This window comes from Elephas maximus, chromosome X, assembly GCF_024166365.1.
Source record: "Elephas maximus indicus isolate mEleMax1 chromosome X, mEleMax1 primary haplotype, whole genome shotgun sequence".
NCBI classification, from domain to species: domain Eukaryota; kingdom Metazoa; phylum Chordata; class Mammalia; order Proboscidea; family Elephantidae; genus Elephas; species Elephas maximus.
The window spans coordinates 26,340,124-26,356,074 of record NC_064846.1 but is presented as its reverse complement, the minus strand read 5'-3'; the positions used below and the strand labels follow the sequence as shown (position 1 = coordinate 26,356,074).

The following is a 15,951-nucleotide window of genomic DNA, read 5'->3' as shown; positions in this document are numbered from 1 at the left end:
TGGCACAGGCCCTCCGTGCCTGCGGCTCTGCCTGCCAGAGTGAAACCTGAATATTCATAGTGCTTTCTCCAGCTGGCCCAATCTGAGTAGGGCATGTGTTCTTGTTAAATTGTCATCTTCTCTATCTGCAGGCTATGGGGACAGCAAGGAGGCGCTGGCGTTGCTGAGGAGGCTCACTTCGGCCTGGAGCACCTTGGAGGAGGCTCTTCTGTCCCCAGCCAGCGGGAGATGAACAAGGGCAAACTGGAGAGCACCTTAAACACTCCAAGCTAAAGGTGGGGCTGAATGAGGGGTTGAGGGCTGAGCATGGTGGAGGAGGTGAGACAGGGAAGTCCTGGGGGCCAGGACTTCAGAGTCTCATGAATCCCAAGCTGTCTCCACCCCACACTGAGACCTGCTCACCCACCCAAAGGCTCAGAGCTAACTGCTGAACAAGTCAAATGACTTTCCCCCAGAACACAAGGGCCTAGATTTTTCTATCAACTGGGTATGAACCAAGGAGGGGGACAGACATGGGGACAGCAGACAAACAAACATAGTGCACTAATGGCCAAGATCCTGAAAGGTCAAGTTCTGACCTGCTCAGGATCCCCCAAGAACAGGGTTTGCTTGTAAACACTGACCAAGCCCCAGCCTAGGAGTGAAAGCCGCAGTACCAGCTCGGCCAGTCTTCCAGGGGCTTCCAATTTATTCAATGAAAAACACTTCAAATATTTTTTATTTAAATAATCATCAATATTTTAGGCAGTAGATTACAAAATTCACACTTAGGATACAATACCATACTTGAAAGAAATGTTACAAGACTACGTCCTTCTAAGAATCCCTGGGTGGGGCAAATAGTTAACATGCCTAGTTTCTAACCGAAAGATTGGAGGTTGGAGTCCCCCCAGAGGCGCCTCAGAAGAAAGACCTGGCGATCTACCTCCAAAAATTCAGCCACTGAAAACCCTATAGAGTGCAATTCTACTCCGACACACCTGGGGTCGCCGTAAGTCATAACTGACTCAGTGACAACTGGCTATGTCCTCCTAGGTCCCTAGGATACAATCCAATAGTTTGGGGCACTTGGGTGGGAAAGTTTGGAAAAACTCTGCTCGGGCAATTTTGCCATTAACGGCCTGTGCAACCACAGGCATGCCATGTTACGTGGCCCTTGCGGCCTCAGGCCTCCCTCGCCCCGACTACTGTCCTCACACGACGCAGAGTATTCACTGACCCTAGCAGCAGTCAGGGCTGCATGCGTCTCCCTTCTATCGAAACTTGCAGGTCACCATCCCATCCCCCAGGAATCTGCACCCCTGCCACTCAGAAAAATCATAAACCATTTCGTGTTAATGCACTAATAGCTGGCATTAGGTTAATGTGTCACTTCTCTCCTTAACACAGTTGCATTTTAAGAGGCCATCTGGAGCTACCGTGCTATAACTCAAGAGTGGCTCTGGGGCAAGCAGTGGGGCCCACCAGTGGGTAGGTGAACTAGGGAGTGCTTTTCTGCAGCTCTGCCTCCCGTCACACTATTAACCGTGGAGCGAGCTGGCCTTTGCCATCTACTTCCCCTGCTTGTGGTCTCTATTAGGAAGGTATACGGAGTGACTGTGAAAGCCCTTTGCAAAGCTAAAAACTAGGCCTGGTACAACAGAAAACCCACTTGACTGGGACTGAGGAAGATGAAGTTCCAGTCTTGGCCCTGCCTCTGACTAGCTCCTCCCTCAGCCTCTGAACCAGGGCCAGCTCCTACCCCAGGGCGCACATTTAGATCTATGGCTGTGGTCACACCAGCTGTACCCAGCAGAGCCTTAGAGTCCAAACCATCTGCTTGGTTTCCAAAGGTCCCTCATAGTCTGACCCCACCCTACCTACTCAGCCTTATTTCCCATGATTTCCCAACTCAAGCCTGGGCTTCAAGCCCAGTGGTCTCCTCATGGTCCCCTGAGGGAACATTCCAGGCTCATTCACAGAGTTTCTCAGGCCTGCCATGCCTTTGCTGCTCCTTTTTGGCTAATCAAATAGTGCCCATCCAGCAAGATCCCAATCAAGTCCCTCAACCCAATGGAGCTGGTTACGCCCTGAGAAATATAGTTCCCACCCATAACCCCCTTCTTTAAACTCCCATAGCCCTTAAATTCTACCACAAGATCTCTTAATTCCACAAAGTCTTGAATTGCTCTTTGATCATTTCATGTGTATGTCTTTTTTCTCCAATAGGCAGTAAAATCCATGGGATAAAGGCCTAATTCATCTTCTCCTGACTCTAACATAGGCCTGGGCATTCATGAATGACGTCCATGTAAATGCTCAACCTGCATGAGACCTCTAGAAAAGAGAACACAGGTCCTGAGAGATTTGAGGGCTATAGTCTAAGGGTGGGGGTGGGGCAGAGTTAGGGGGCAAAGGTCTCCAGGGCTCAAACATTACTTTTCCTCCCTTGCTCCAAGCCTCTATTAGGGGCAACATCTACCAGCTAGAGTCATTTATTTCAAACAGCATCGAGAAGATAATTGATGGCCAGGTCATCATCAAAGTATTTCTCTCTTTGTACCAAACCACAGTCTTTCCACCCTGGGAATACTAGGCCCAGATCTGATCACTGGAGCCTCAGGAAAGAATTCATTATTCTGGATCAGCTCTAGAGAACTAAAATGGTTCAAGAGAATGGGGTATGATGATAACTGCAGGAAGGTAAACTTTTTAAAGAAGACTTTTGTTGTCTAGATAGACGAGGCTGAAAAGGCATATGACTGACATCTATAAAGTCATGTATAGAGCAGATAATCACAGACACATTCATGAAAATGTGCTATAAATTAAGAGCAAACAATAAATAGTCCTATTTTACAGACAGATAGTAAACTTAAGGAACTCTTTAGCCTAAGAATATCAATGAAAGATAAGCATCTTCTAAAATGATATCAGGGACAAACAAGATTATAAAAGCAAGTCCAAGCATATCTGTTACAACAATTAATGTAAATAGAATAAATTCAAGTATTAAAAGAAAATGACACTGACAGTCTGACCCTAAAATTCATGTGGAATTGCAAAGGACTTAAAATAGTCAAAAAAATAACTTTGAAAAAGAAGAACAAAGTTGGAGGGCTAACACTACCTGATTCCAAGAATCATTATAATGCTACAGTAATCAAAACAGTGTGGTATTGGTATAAAGATAAACAAATTAATGAAACAGAATATAGAGTCCAGAAATAAGCCCAGGTATATAAGGACAACTGACTTTTTACAAAGGTGCAAAGGAATTGCAGTAGACTAAGGATAGCCTTTTCAACAAATGGTGCTCGAACAATTGGATATCCATATGCAAAAAATAATAACTTGGATCCATACCTCTCACTATATACAAAAATTAACACAAAATGTATCATAGACCTAAATGTAAACCTAAAACTATAAAAGTTCTAGAAGAAAACATAAGAGAAAATATTTGTGACTTAGGCCTAGATAAAGAATTCTTAAATACAACACCAAAAGCATGATCCACAAAAGGGAAAAATGAGAAACTGGACTGCATCAAAATTAAAACCTTTTGCTCTTTAAAAGACACTGTGAAGAGAATGAAAGACAAGCCATAGGCCAGGAGAAAATATCTTTACAAAGCAGGTATCTGATAAAGTTCTTGTATCCAGAGTATATAAAGAATTCTCAAAACTCAACTACAAGAATTTAAACAACTCAGTTTAAAAATGCACAAAAGATTTAAACAAACACTTTGCTCAAGAAGATATATGGGTGACAAATAAGAACAAATAACAAGAAAAGATACTTAAAATCTGAAACATTGTATCAATGAGATACCATTTCATACCTACTAAAAAAAAATTGGCTAAAATTAAAAAGACTGACCATAGCAAGTGTTGGTGAGGATATAGAGCAACTGGAACTATCATACACTGCTGGTGGAAATGTAAAATGGTGAAGCCATTTTGGACAACAGTTTGGCTGTTTCTTAAATAGCTAAACACACAACTACCATATGATCCAGTCATTCCACTCCTAGGTATTTAACCAAAATCCATAGAAAGATTTGTCCATAAATATTCATAGCTGCTTTGTCTATAATAGCCCAAAACTGGGGGAAAAAACCCATCAATGCCTATCAACTGATGAATGGATAGACAATGGAATGCTACTGAGCAATAAAAAGGAATGAAATATTGATATATACAACAATATGGATGAATCTTAAAATAAGTATGCTGAGTGAAACCAGAGCAAGAAAAAAAAAAGAGTACATACTATATATATACATGTATATACACGACTCCATTTATGTAAAACTCTCAAAAATGCTAACTAATCTACAGTGACAGAAAGCAGATCAGTGGTCACTTGGGGATGAGAAGGAGGGATTACAAAGTGGCATGAGGAAGCTTCTGGGGGTGAGGGATATATTTACTATCTTGATTTTTGTGATGGTTTCATGGATGTATACATATGTAAATAATTAACAAATAACACACTTTAAATATTTGGAGTGTATTGCATGTTAATAGGAAACCCTGGAGGCATAGTGGTTAAGTGCTACAGCTGCTAACCAAAAAGGTCGGCAGTTCAAATCCACCAGGCGCTCCTTGGAAACTCTACAGGGCAGTTCTACTCTGTCCTGTAGGGTTGCTATGAGTCGGAATCAACTTGACGGCAACTTTTTTTTTTGGGGGGGGCATGTTAATAATACCTCAGTAAAGCTGCTGAATAGAAAGGAAGAGAGAGGACCCCAAATTGGGTAAAATAACATTAACAGTAGCAGCAAATGCTAAGTAATTTTATTATATATTACTACGTAATATTATTATTGCTATGTAATAGCAATAAAGTACATACTATGTGCTAGGCATTGTTCTGAGTGCTTTACATGTAATAAATTCTTGTAACAACCCTATGAAATCCTAAAAAACATTAAACTCAATGTTATATACAGACTGTAAGAGACACACCTAAAAAAAAAAGTATAAGATAAAAGAAATAAGAACACCCACACTCTTCTAGAAAACACATTCCTTGGTGCCACCAGTATAGACAAGGTCTGAACTTTGGGACTTATTGTGTGTGCTGAGTCTAACGGGCTTGTGTTGTTTTATCTTTTGTCCATTCCCATGCCAACATTACTGTCCCACCTAGCCTGGAATGCCCCTATAGCACAGCCAATAATTTTTCTTTCCTCTTTTGAAAGGTCATTTGCCCTCTCGCCTCCAGGAAGCCTTCCCCAGTGAAGCTGAAGGGGAGGAGTGATCTTTGTCTAGCCACGCCATCGGACCCATAATCACCCATCTACAGACCTGAAGTGCCGGGGCTGACTGGCAGGTCAGCTCTCTCCTGCTATGGGGCTAAGTGCATGTGTCTATTACTACACTCTAGAATTGGGTTTAGAGTCTTCAGAGCAGGGGGCTGGGCCTGTTGTGTTTTGTTTTTTTGTTTTTTAGGATCAGAGTGGCGCCAATAAAGTGGTCCCTAATGAGACAGGTGTTTTCTGGGCAAGGATTCTCACAAAATCAGCAGAGCTGAACTAGCCTCTCTTATCCTCGGGGGCATTATGGGAAAAAGACAGATTACCTCCTAAGTCTAAGTACCTCCTTGTTATCAGGTCATCAAGAATTTGGGGAGGTTAAGACTAATTGCCCACCTTCCCATCCCCCAAGGCCCAACAGCTCTAACCTGATGAGCTGAGACTAAGGGACTGTGTGGAGCACTCTGTTCAGGGGTGGTCCAGTTTATCTTGAGCTGTCTGCCCCTGTGGGTGGCCACAGGGCCTCAAGCAAACAAAATCTATTCAATAGCGGATGGAGCCTCCAAGTTACTTCCTGGTGGGCCTTCAGAACGGGAATGGCCCACAGACCCCTGCGAACTCTACTGGGCAAAGACACTGGCAAAGACGGTGCCCCAGCCCCAACCCAAAGGCCCCTGGGCACTGGCCCAGAACTGACCCATCATCTATTCTAGCAAAAGGAGGGAGAAAGTGAGTGGTGGTTGGCCAGTCAGCTCCCAGAATTCTCTATTCAGTGGGGTAATAAAAAACTGATGATTGCTAAATAGTTCCCAGGGGGCAGAATGCTTGTCTTCTCAAAGGGACTAATTTATTCTTACTTCTGAAGAGAACGATACTCAAGATGAAAATGGTGAAGAGATAAAGATGACACTGCTAATAAAAATATTAAAGACTTGAGGGTCACTCTTTACTATGCCCCTGCCTGCCATTCAGAAAGACTATGTATTCCACACACACACAGGCCTCCCTTGGCACTCCCATCTTACCCTGTGCAATGGCAGAGCTCACCAAAAGTGAATTCTTGGTTTCAAGAAGGAGTGTAGTGTGTCCTGCCAGCACTGCCAGAGAAGAATTTGATCCCAGGATCCTGGCAAAGTCAAGGGTGTGCAAAGGGAAAATGATAACAACAATAATCATAACCACAGGAATAATCACTGCTAATACTTACTGGGTGGTTACTATGTGCCAGGCACTATGCAGAGTGCTTGACATGATTTATTTCAGTTACTCCTCACCCCAACCCTGTGAGGTGGGCACTGAGACCCAGAGAAGTGAAGTAATAGCCCACAGTCACACAGCCAGGAAGTGGTACATCTGGGATATGAACTCAGAGAGCTTGTGCTCTTCCTCCACTTGTCAATAACGATTCTTGTGAAGGATGTTGGGTCATATTGGAATCAGAACGGAAGCTCCAGGAAAGCAGGTGGACTGAGAGGCAGGAAGAGCCAGCAATGGGGCAAGAAAATGGTCTACCAAGAAGGTGGGAGCCTAAAGCAAAGCTTGCTCAACCTGGGCAAGTTGATTGCCCTTCTGATGTTAATCTCTCTGAGAAACGTTCCGGTGCTTTCCCTCGCAGACCCTTCTGTGTGAAACACCCTTTCTCTGCTGCCTGACCCTCCACCTCAGCCTGGGAGCAGACTGGGTTCTCTCTCTGCCAAGAAATTCACCTTGGGACACAATTTCCCAGCTAAAAAGTCAGGGTGCTCTGGTATGTGCCTGCAGCATTGAAATGTGCTGGGGAGGAGGCCAGGCAAGAGGGCAGTGAGAGGAGTGATGAGGGGTGAGTGCGTGCTTGCGTGCGTGCGTGCGTGCGTGCGTGTGTGTGTGTGTCCCTGAGTGCTTTTATTCAATTAAACCCAACAACAGCCAAGTCCCCCTCTACACACAGCCATGTGCTATTCACCGACGGAGACACAAAAGCGGCAGAACAAATATATGGTTAGTCCTTGCCCTTGCCCGGGTGGTCCAGGCAGGAACATGTGGGACCCTCTAGACCCTTCAATTTCCAGCTGGCTGAGGGGGAAACAATTATGAAAAGTGCTGTCCTCCACCTGAACCTCTGGGCTTCCAGAAAATTCCCAGAACCCTGGAGAAAAGTGGGACTCAGTCAGCCCGCACCTGCCATGAACACCTGTGGCTTGGCAGTTTCCCTGTCCCTTTGGTCCCCCACACCTCTCTGCTCTCCTCCCCCCTCCCCAGGGCCTGTGTTGGGGAGGAGGTTTTCAAAGTGAAATCTCCTCAGCTTGGGTGGCAGGAAAGTCTGCTCACCCTTTGTGTCTTATCAATACACGCCGGGCTCACTGTCTGGGCCGACCACTTTGTATCTCCTGAAGTGGAGATTGGGGTGTGCACCGAGCCACCCACACTCGCTGACCTGGTCTTTTATGTGACATGCATTTGCCAAACAATTATCCAGCCTTCGAAGGTCAGTCGGTAGCCAGGATATAGAGAGAAAGGAGTCTTTTCTCCCTTTTCTGCCTAGCCGAGTCTCCCCCGCGCCGCCTCCACCCCCCTTCAAGGTCTAGCTCAAGCCCTGAGTCCCTCACAAAGCCTTCCCTCCCTGCTCCAGCTGCCACTGACCTCGAGTCCCAGCTGCCTCTGGCCCCTGCTCCAAGGAGCACAATTAGCACCTGGCCGGTCACCGGCCTGGCTGCTTGTCATTGCCTCTGATTTTTTTTCAGTGTCTTAGTTATCTCTCCCCCACAGAGCTTAGCACGGGTTGGGCACACAGTAGGTGTTAATACATGTCAGTGGAACTGAAGCTCAGCGGCCCCTATGAGGTTAGAGCCCTCATAAGTATCCCAACCAGCAGTTCCTTGGCAACCAGCACTGAGGCCCAAGCTATAGGGCATTAGCAGTATGTCGGCTATTACAGGCCACACGAGGCTCAGCGGCCATAGAGTTTCGGGGAGGTTGGTGTTGATGAGAAAAGCCCCTGACCCCTAAGAAAGTGCCCATGGAATTCTGGGTACCTTAGATGAGTTTTCTTTCTCCCCTGTAGGACTAGTTTTCAGTCTGAGAGCCACAAAGGGAATAAATTGGCAGTGAAGCCAGAAACCTCTTTGCAGCTCAGAAATCCAGGCGAAAGAATCAAGCCCAAGTTGGGGACAGGCCCAAGCCTGGTGAGAGAAGGCTGACCCAGGCCCAGCTCAGTTCAGTGGGGGACCCCAGAAGGATATGCAGGAGTCATGGCAGGCCTGGGCCCTGCTACTCCAGGGGGCTATAGGTGTGTTTGGGGAGTGGCCCTAAGTAATGCCAACAAATCACACTTTGGAATGCTTGCTACCTGCAGCTCATGCAGGGACCAGGTCTCCCTGTCTCCTTTCACCCAACTCCCAGAACTCAGGCAAGGAAAAGCCCCCAAGTCCGGGCGCCTGGCTCCCAGTACTGGCTCGGAGATTCCAGCCTGGCTTTGAATTATGGTTCCTTATCACTCTCCCTGGCCCCCTCCCACACTCCCCACCTCCAGTCCAGCCCACACAAGAAGGGGCACATGATCCTGGAAAGCAGGTGGTGTCTTCTTCATCTCCATATTTTCCTCACTCTCACTTGGCTGATGCCCAGTATTGGCACTGGCTCTCGGTACATGTTTGCTGAGTTGAATGGAAGCTGAGTTTTAGACTGTGTATGAAACAATATCATAATATTACTTCATGCTTACTACGTGCCCAATGCACATAGTAATAAGCCGTAATAAGTTCTAATAAAGCCACCTCTATGGATGAACGCAGTTGATCCTCATCACAACCCTATGAGGCAGGTCTCATGTGACAGATGAGGAAACTGAGGCATACGATTGACTGGGATCACACAGCTAGTAAATAAGAGAGCTGGGGTTAAACCCACACAGTCTGGTCCTGGAGGCAAAGCAGGAAAATTGGTGGTGGTGGTGGGGTATACATGTGTGGAGAGAACCAAGGTTAAGCTTAGGAGCAGGGGTTTCCCTGGGGAAGCAAGCATCTCAGCCACCTTCTGGCTGGGCCGCTCGGAGACAAAAGGCCTGGATTTTGCAGGCTGGGGGGCATTTGGGACATCCTATCAATCAGGCCCATGAGCAACAAACCACCCTCACTTTTAGATCCCAATACATGACAGAGGGACAGAAGCTACTGTGTCACCACTTAAAGCTGGCCAGGAGCAGGGTGGGTTTTGGGCTCCCAACTTGCCCAGGGGTGGGCAGCAGTTTCTTCACAACCACCGAGCAAACACAGTGTAGCAGTGGGAGGAATGCCAGACATAGTTGCAAACAAGCCACTCCTTCGGTTCACAGCAAGAGGCTGGGTAAGGGTGGCAACGTGGAGCCTGTTCAAAGCCCCCCCACCCCCCACCCCAAGACATCCCAGGCTTTGAACCCAGCCCCAGAGACAACCACAAGCAAGGCAGCCTCTTCCCTACACTGGCTGGGATAGGAGGTCCTCCCTGATAATCCTCACTTAACTCAAGACAGCTCCCGCCACAGTGTCTCTGCCCGGGGTCCCCAGAATGAATGGTTGAGAAAGCACTTTGTAACTGGTCAAACCCTGTGTAACTACTGAGAGGAGGGAGCCGCATTCTTGCTAGGCATACGTGTTCCCCGGGCATTTTCAGTGCCAGAGTGTCCTGTCTCCCCAACAGGGAGAGCTAGACCATTCCCTTCATTACCCACCCCCAGCCTGGCACTCAGGCCAGGGGTCAGCTCAAAGGGGGTAAGGCCCCACTGGGCGTGCCCGCCAGCTGTTGGGGCTGAGCAGTGGTGGATCGCTGGGGCCCTCAGGGTGGTGACCTCACTTCCGCTCTTACCTCCCCAGCACCCCTCCCATTTGAGGCCCCACCGGACCAAAATCGAGAAGTCCAAGGTTAACTGTTCCTCCCCACTTTAAGAGCTAATTAAAATGATTAGCCACAATGAACTGTCAAACATTAACCAGAAGAAGCTGCAGGACCAGACAGGCCTCTATCTCGGGGAGAGGGATGAGGGGCAGGAATCAAAAGGCCATCAAATCAAATCCTTTGGCTGGGGTGTGGTGAGGAGAGGGTAGGCAGCCCGAGAACCTCCCTGGGCTGAGGTGCCAAGGGGTCAGGAGGTGACTCTGGTCAGGAAGGCCAGATTCCAGCATAGAGTCATGAGGAAAGGGCAACAGGGCTAGGGTGTGGTTGAGCGGCTGGCTACCGGCTAAGCAGTCCCCTGAAAGCCAGGCGCTGACGGCAGGGGACCCCCGCGCTGTGCAGCGACTAAGTCCCCTTGGCGGCAGCAGGGAGGGAACCGAGAGGCGGGGGAAGCCGAGAGAGCGGGAACGCCGGAGCGGGAAGGCTGGAGGCTGGCTCACACGGAAACTCCGGCCCCTGCCAAGAGGTCTCTATTTTGGCGATCCAATGATCCAAGTCATAAGTTTTTTCTTTTCTTTTCTTTTTACCCCAAAGCGGCTGCCCCCCAAAGCCCTAGGGACCGTCTGCTCAGTCCAGCAGCCCCGTCACAGCCGAGCCCAGACGCCTGCCCTCGGGCACCGAGCTTCTGAGGGCCCGTGTCAACATCGGCCCCTGTCACGGAACCCGGGCTGCCCAGGGCGCGGGGAAACTGTCCCCTACCCACCTCAGGAAACCGAGTCCACTTCTGACCCGGAGTCAGGAGCCCGCGCAGGGCAAGGCCAGAGGGGACTGTCCCCGCCGCGTCGCCCCCACTCGTCCCCGGGCCCCAGCCCCTCCACTCTGGCTCCCCGGCGCCCTCCCGCCTGCCCGCCGGCAAACTCTTTCAGTTCTCCAAAGCCTCCAAGAGCCGGCGCCATCGACGTACCTGGGGCCACCGGCAGCTTACGGCCGGGGTCGGTCGCCGGGGTCCCTTCCCCACTCCGGGGGCCGCGACGCAGGTCCCCAGCCCGGCCGGGTTGCCTGCTGCCCTCGGAAGCCGGGCCGGGCTAGTGGCGCCGGCGAAAGGAGAAGTGGAAGTTGATCACGGCGCCCGGTCGGTCGGTCCCTGCGGCCGCCGGGGCCGCCGTCCCCGCCCCGCGGCCCGCGCCCGTGACTCACCTCGGCGCCGGGCGCTGGTCCGGGCGGGCGCAGGGCTCCCCCACGCAGCGCCGCCAATGGCAAGTTGGAGGGAGCGATGCAATCACCAGGTGAGCCGGCGGCGGCCGGAGAGCACGCACGGCTCGGGGGGCGCGGGGCGCGAGGGGCCCGGCCAAGGGAGGGCGGCGGGGCGCCCAGCGAGGGGGCGCGAGCCGGCCGAGACCTGCGCGGCGACGAGCGAGCGAAAGGGGAAACTGCACTGGAAACACACGTCCCCGAGGCGGCGGCTGGGGCGGGCGCAGGAGGCAGGGCGGGCGCGAGGGAAGAGCCGGAGGGGAGGGACCGACGGGAGGGCCCGCAGGCGGGAGGAGGAGGGAGTGGGGAGAGCCGAGCATCGCGGTGGAAACAGCGCCCCTCCGCCACGGCCCCCGCGGTCGCCAGCACGGCAGGGGGAGTCCTGCCAGGGGGCCGCGCCGCCTCTCCTTCCCCTCCCTGCCCGCTCGGCCCCGGGGGACTCACAGCGAGGACAGGGCCCTGCTAGCCCGCGTCTCGCGCCCTAGGCCTGGCCGGCGGTCCCCACTGCGCCCATGCTCCCGGCGGGAAGCCCCCACACCACGCCCGGGGACTCTGAAAGGCCAGGTTCAACCCCTCGGTCTGAGCGCTCCACTCACTTGACACCCTCGGCCGGACTCCTGAGCACCAGATTAGTGAGCGCCTGCTGCGTGCGGGCTCGGCCGGAGGGCTGGCAGGGCGGTGGGTGAGGCCAGGCGATGATGCCCAGAGGATACAATGGGGTCAATACGCCAAACACTGCGGAATCCCAGGCCGAATGCACTGTGTGGATGGGGTGACTGGAGAGATTCGGTGACTTCCCCTCGAAGTCAGGCCTAGGGTTTCAGGGGGGCGGGGGAGGCTCTAAGGATGTGAATGGGCAGAGGGCAGATGAGGGGCCTGGGGGAGAGGGGCTGGCGGCAGCAGGTGCAAAGAGAGCCGGTTAGGGTGCTGGGAGAAAGCCGGTGCCTCTTTCTTCCCCTGTACAAAGTTAGGCTGCTGTACTTGAGGCGGCCCCTGGAACCACAGTCTCCCATCCCACCCACCCCTCCTCCTCTGACCTACCTTAGCGTCTATTCCAACTCCTCACCTGGTCCCCCAGCTAGAAAGCTCAAGGAGGAAGTCTGCTGGAAATTGTCATTCCTTACGGCTCTATTAAGGAGCCCTGGTGGCGCAGTGGTTAAAGCACTTTGCTGCTAACCGAAAGGTCAGCAGTTTAAACCGGCCAACCTCTCCTTGGAAACTCTATGGGACAGTTGGAATGGAATTGACTGGAAGGCAATGGGTTTAGTTTTGGGTTTTATTAGTCTGGGGGAGGGGCCCAGCCAGGCCTCCGCCCTGACATCTCCTTGACAGAAAGCAGCAAAGCTGAAGGGGCCCCAGGGGAGGAGGATCCTCTCTCTGAGGGGCAGGGATGGACAAAGCGCCCAAGGTTCAGGGACTTGCTCAGCCACCAGTGTCTGCCGGATTCCCCAGCCTTGGAAAAGGCTGATCCCAGCACAGAACTGGGGGACAGTGGTGGTGGTTGATAGCAGAGAAGGCAGCCACAGATTCCAGGCTTTCAGGGAAAGACCTAGTGGCTAGACTGGGATACTGGCCCCTGAGGCCTTCTGGCTACCCATAGCCAAGTCCCTGAAACAAGCACCAAGAGCAAATTTCCACTCCTTTTTCTTTTGTGAGCAGGCGTGCTTTCCCCAGGGGATTTTGGATCCACTATGGTGGGTCCCAGACATCCCTGAGCTTCCTTTACCCTAACCTCAGAACTCGCTGATGGACACACACACACACACACACACTTTCCCGTTTTGCTAAATGTTCAGTGGTCTCTGTGATCAGACAGACCTGTGTTCTAGCTGCACCATTTTACAAGCTGTGTGACTTTGGGTAAGTTGCTTCAACTCTCTGGGCCTCACTTTCTTTATATTTAAATGGGGGATAATAACAACCTACCTCACAAGGCTGTAGTGAGGACTGAATGAGATAGCCTATGTCTTTTGGCAGTGCCTGGTGCCTAGTAAGCCCTTAGGAAATGTCAGCTATCTTCAGCAGCATCTTCATCCTCATTTCACTTTTCTCAACCCAGCTCTAGTAGAGGTCTTCCTCTTGGGAAAGGCAGGGAGAGAGGTCAGCACTGAGCCGACCTGCTCGTGGTGGCTGGCCCTAAGGCCTGCCAATGACCCGGAGCCCATGGCTTGTGGGAATCCCATAAATTCCCACTAGGACCTTACCAGAGCCCCATGATCTGGGAGTTGCAGCCAAAGCAAACCCAATTTTCTTGGTGAAAACCCTGCACTGGCCTCACCTTGGGGAGCCATGGGCCACCGTGGGACCTTCCTGATTCCGTGGCTCCAGTCCAGCTGGGTGACCCTACTGCTCCTCAGTCTGCCGTCTTTCCCCACCTCGCTGCCTGCTGCTCTTCCACTTACCCGTTGGGGAGCCCCAACCAGGTGGGGCCAGCCAGCCTGAGCTCATCACCCTCCTGACGACAGCCGTGCTGTCTCTGCCAATAGCTCATTCCCTGACTTGGCAGGAATTCCCCTTCTCGAGTTGCCCATGGATGCCCAGGCTGCGCCATCCAGCAGTGCACTCTTCCCAGCCCTTCTTCCAGATGTGGTTTCTCCCTCACTCCCTGACTTGGTCCGCTCAGGCCTCAGAGCGGAGGGGCCTCCTAGCTGTCCACAGCCTCCGTGGGGCCACCTCCCTACTTCTGCACTCAACTGGCCCTTCCACCCTGGCTTCTTTCTGAGCCTCCCTTTGCCCCCCTTTTCCAGCAATGCCTGATTAGTCTATGTTCTTCTGCAAATCACCCCAGGTTCTTTGGTGACAAGGTGGCTGATTGCTTCCCCCGTCATTTAACCCCTTGGCCTCGACACATTCTGTTCAAACCTGTGGCTAGAATAAGGTACCACAATGCCACAGCTTCTGTGGCTATGGCCCTTACTTTCTACCACAGGCACATGCCAGAAAAGTTGCCTATTGGTCAAACTTTGGTAGCAAGAAACATATTCAAAAGGTGGGAGAAAAGCTAGGGTTTAGAAGGAATCCTCCCCACCTGTGAAGGTGAGAGGCCCCTATAATCCTTTCTATCAAGCCAGTAACCACCCCTTGGCTGGCATGTTCAATAACTCCAGATTTGCACCTATCAGGTGTGCACAAGTAGGCCCTAAATAGTTAAATGACAGGAAAAAACAAACAAACAAAAAAGCCCCAGACTGTGGCTGGTCAGCATAAAAAAAAAATTTTTTTGTGTGTTTATTCTCAAAATATTATTGAGTAGCTCCTTGGGATAGGTTATAGTTACGTCCAAGTCGCCTTCCAGCAGAGTCCCTTACCTGGTTCACATTGGAAGTGGGGTGTGCTCAGGCTAAAGCACAGGCCATGAAGATGGGTGTGCATACTTAGTAGCAACTCTTCACGTCATGATTTTCAACTGCTCATCTGGCCACTGACTTTCCTTGGCTGGGGAGCATAGGACTTGTGGCCCCAAGGCCCTCGGGGGTCTTGGAGCCTTTGTGGCTCTTGGAAAGCCACTTGACCCCCTCCCCCTGTTTACTGTCATTAAAATGGAAAGTTATCTATGTCCCCTTCTTGCCAGCAGGGGCTTGCTGGGACAGGCCCTGGAGCCGTGAGAACCCCTGCGAAATCTTCAGGGGAGCCTCAGGCTCTGGGACCACTGGGTTTCACTTCTGCTGGGCTGCCTGGAGGGAGAGGATGGCCAAATGTAGGAGGCGCTGCCACCTCCAGCAGGGTGCGTGGTCAGCCCTGGGCCCAGTGGCTGCTGGGAGGTGCTCCCCTGGGCATACACGGCTGGAGAGTGGGTCTGGTATTTAGGAAACTAAGATTATTTTGGGCTGGTCCTCTGGGTTGGTGGGAGGTGTGTGTGTGTGTGTGTGTGTGTGTGTGTGTTGGGGGAGGGACTCAAACCTTTGAAAAAAATAAGGAAGAAGTGGCTTTGGATAGAGTCTGGCAAATGAGGGCAAGCCCTGGGGAGTCTCTGATCCCACTGGCCCCTGGCCCCCGTCTTGGAGCCAGGACTCAGCCTGGAAAAGTCCCTGGGACCAGAGCAGAGGGACCAGGGCACCCTTTGGAAGCAACACAGCATCCAGGATTTTCAGGCCACTGTCCACTGGAGCCAGAGTTAACCCCTCAGCACCGACATCTGCTGGCCTGACACCTGTCTTAAGTGGTGAGGGGCGGCGTCACTATGCCCTACCGCCTGTGGGGATTCCAAATGACCCCGCAAAGCCACCTCCTCACATGGCCACAGGAAAAACAAGTGGAGCAGAGTGAAGGCCTTGGTTGATGGGCCCACAGCCCATGGCAGGTAGACGGGATGCCCATCCATGGAGGTCATGTTGAAGGGGGCACCAAGTGATTGCTGTGGGCCACTGAGTGTGCAGGGGCGGGGAGGGGGGACAGGGGGCACAAGCAGCCATCAAGCCAGCGGTGCTCCTTCCTCAGTGGAGAGGAGACCCAGGGAAGGGGAGGAGGCTCCAGCCACAACATAAGGGACTCTGCATATTATAATAATGCGAATGGTGGTCCCGTGGAGTTGTGCAAGGAGGTGACAGTAGAAGGAACTCAGGAGATTTGGGGAGGGGCTCAAATAAGACCAGAGCTCAAGAAGGGCTCAGGCA

General features: G+C 51.6%; 1 protein-coding gene across 2 annotated transcripts in view; it reads right to left on the bottom strand.

Annotated features, from left to right (window-relative positions):
• ELF4 (E74 like ETS transcription factor 4) overlaps window positions 1–11,533 on the bottom strand; it is a 40,085-nt gene extending 28,552 nt beyond the window's left edge. The window contains exons 1-2 of one of the 2 annotated variants that reach the window (XM_049872112.1): window positions 11,285–11,533; window positions 11,052–11,172 (exon numbers count right to left, since the gene is read on the bottom strand). The gene's annotated coding sequence lies outside the window, so the exon portion shown is untranslated. The remainder of the gene's footprint in view (window positions 1–11,051; window positions 11,173–11,284) is intronic. The other variant, XM_049872110.1, reaches the window with a different exon arrangement.
• Window positions 11,534–15,951: the final 4,418 nt, after the last annotated feature.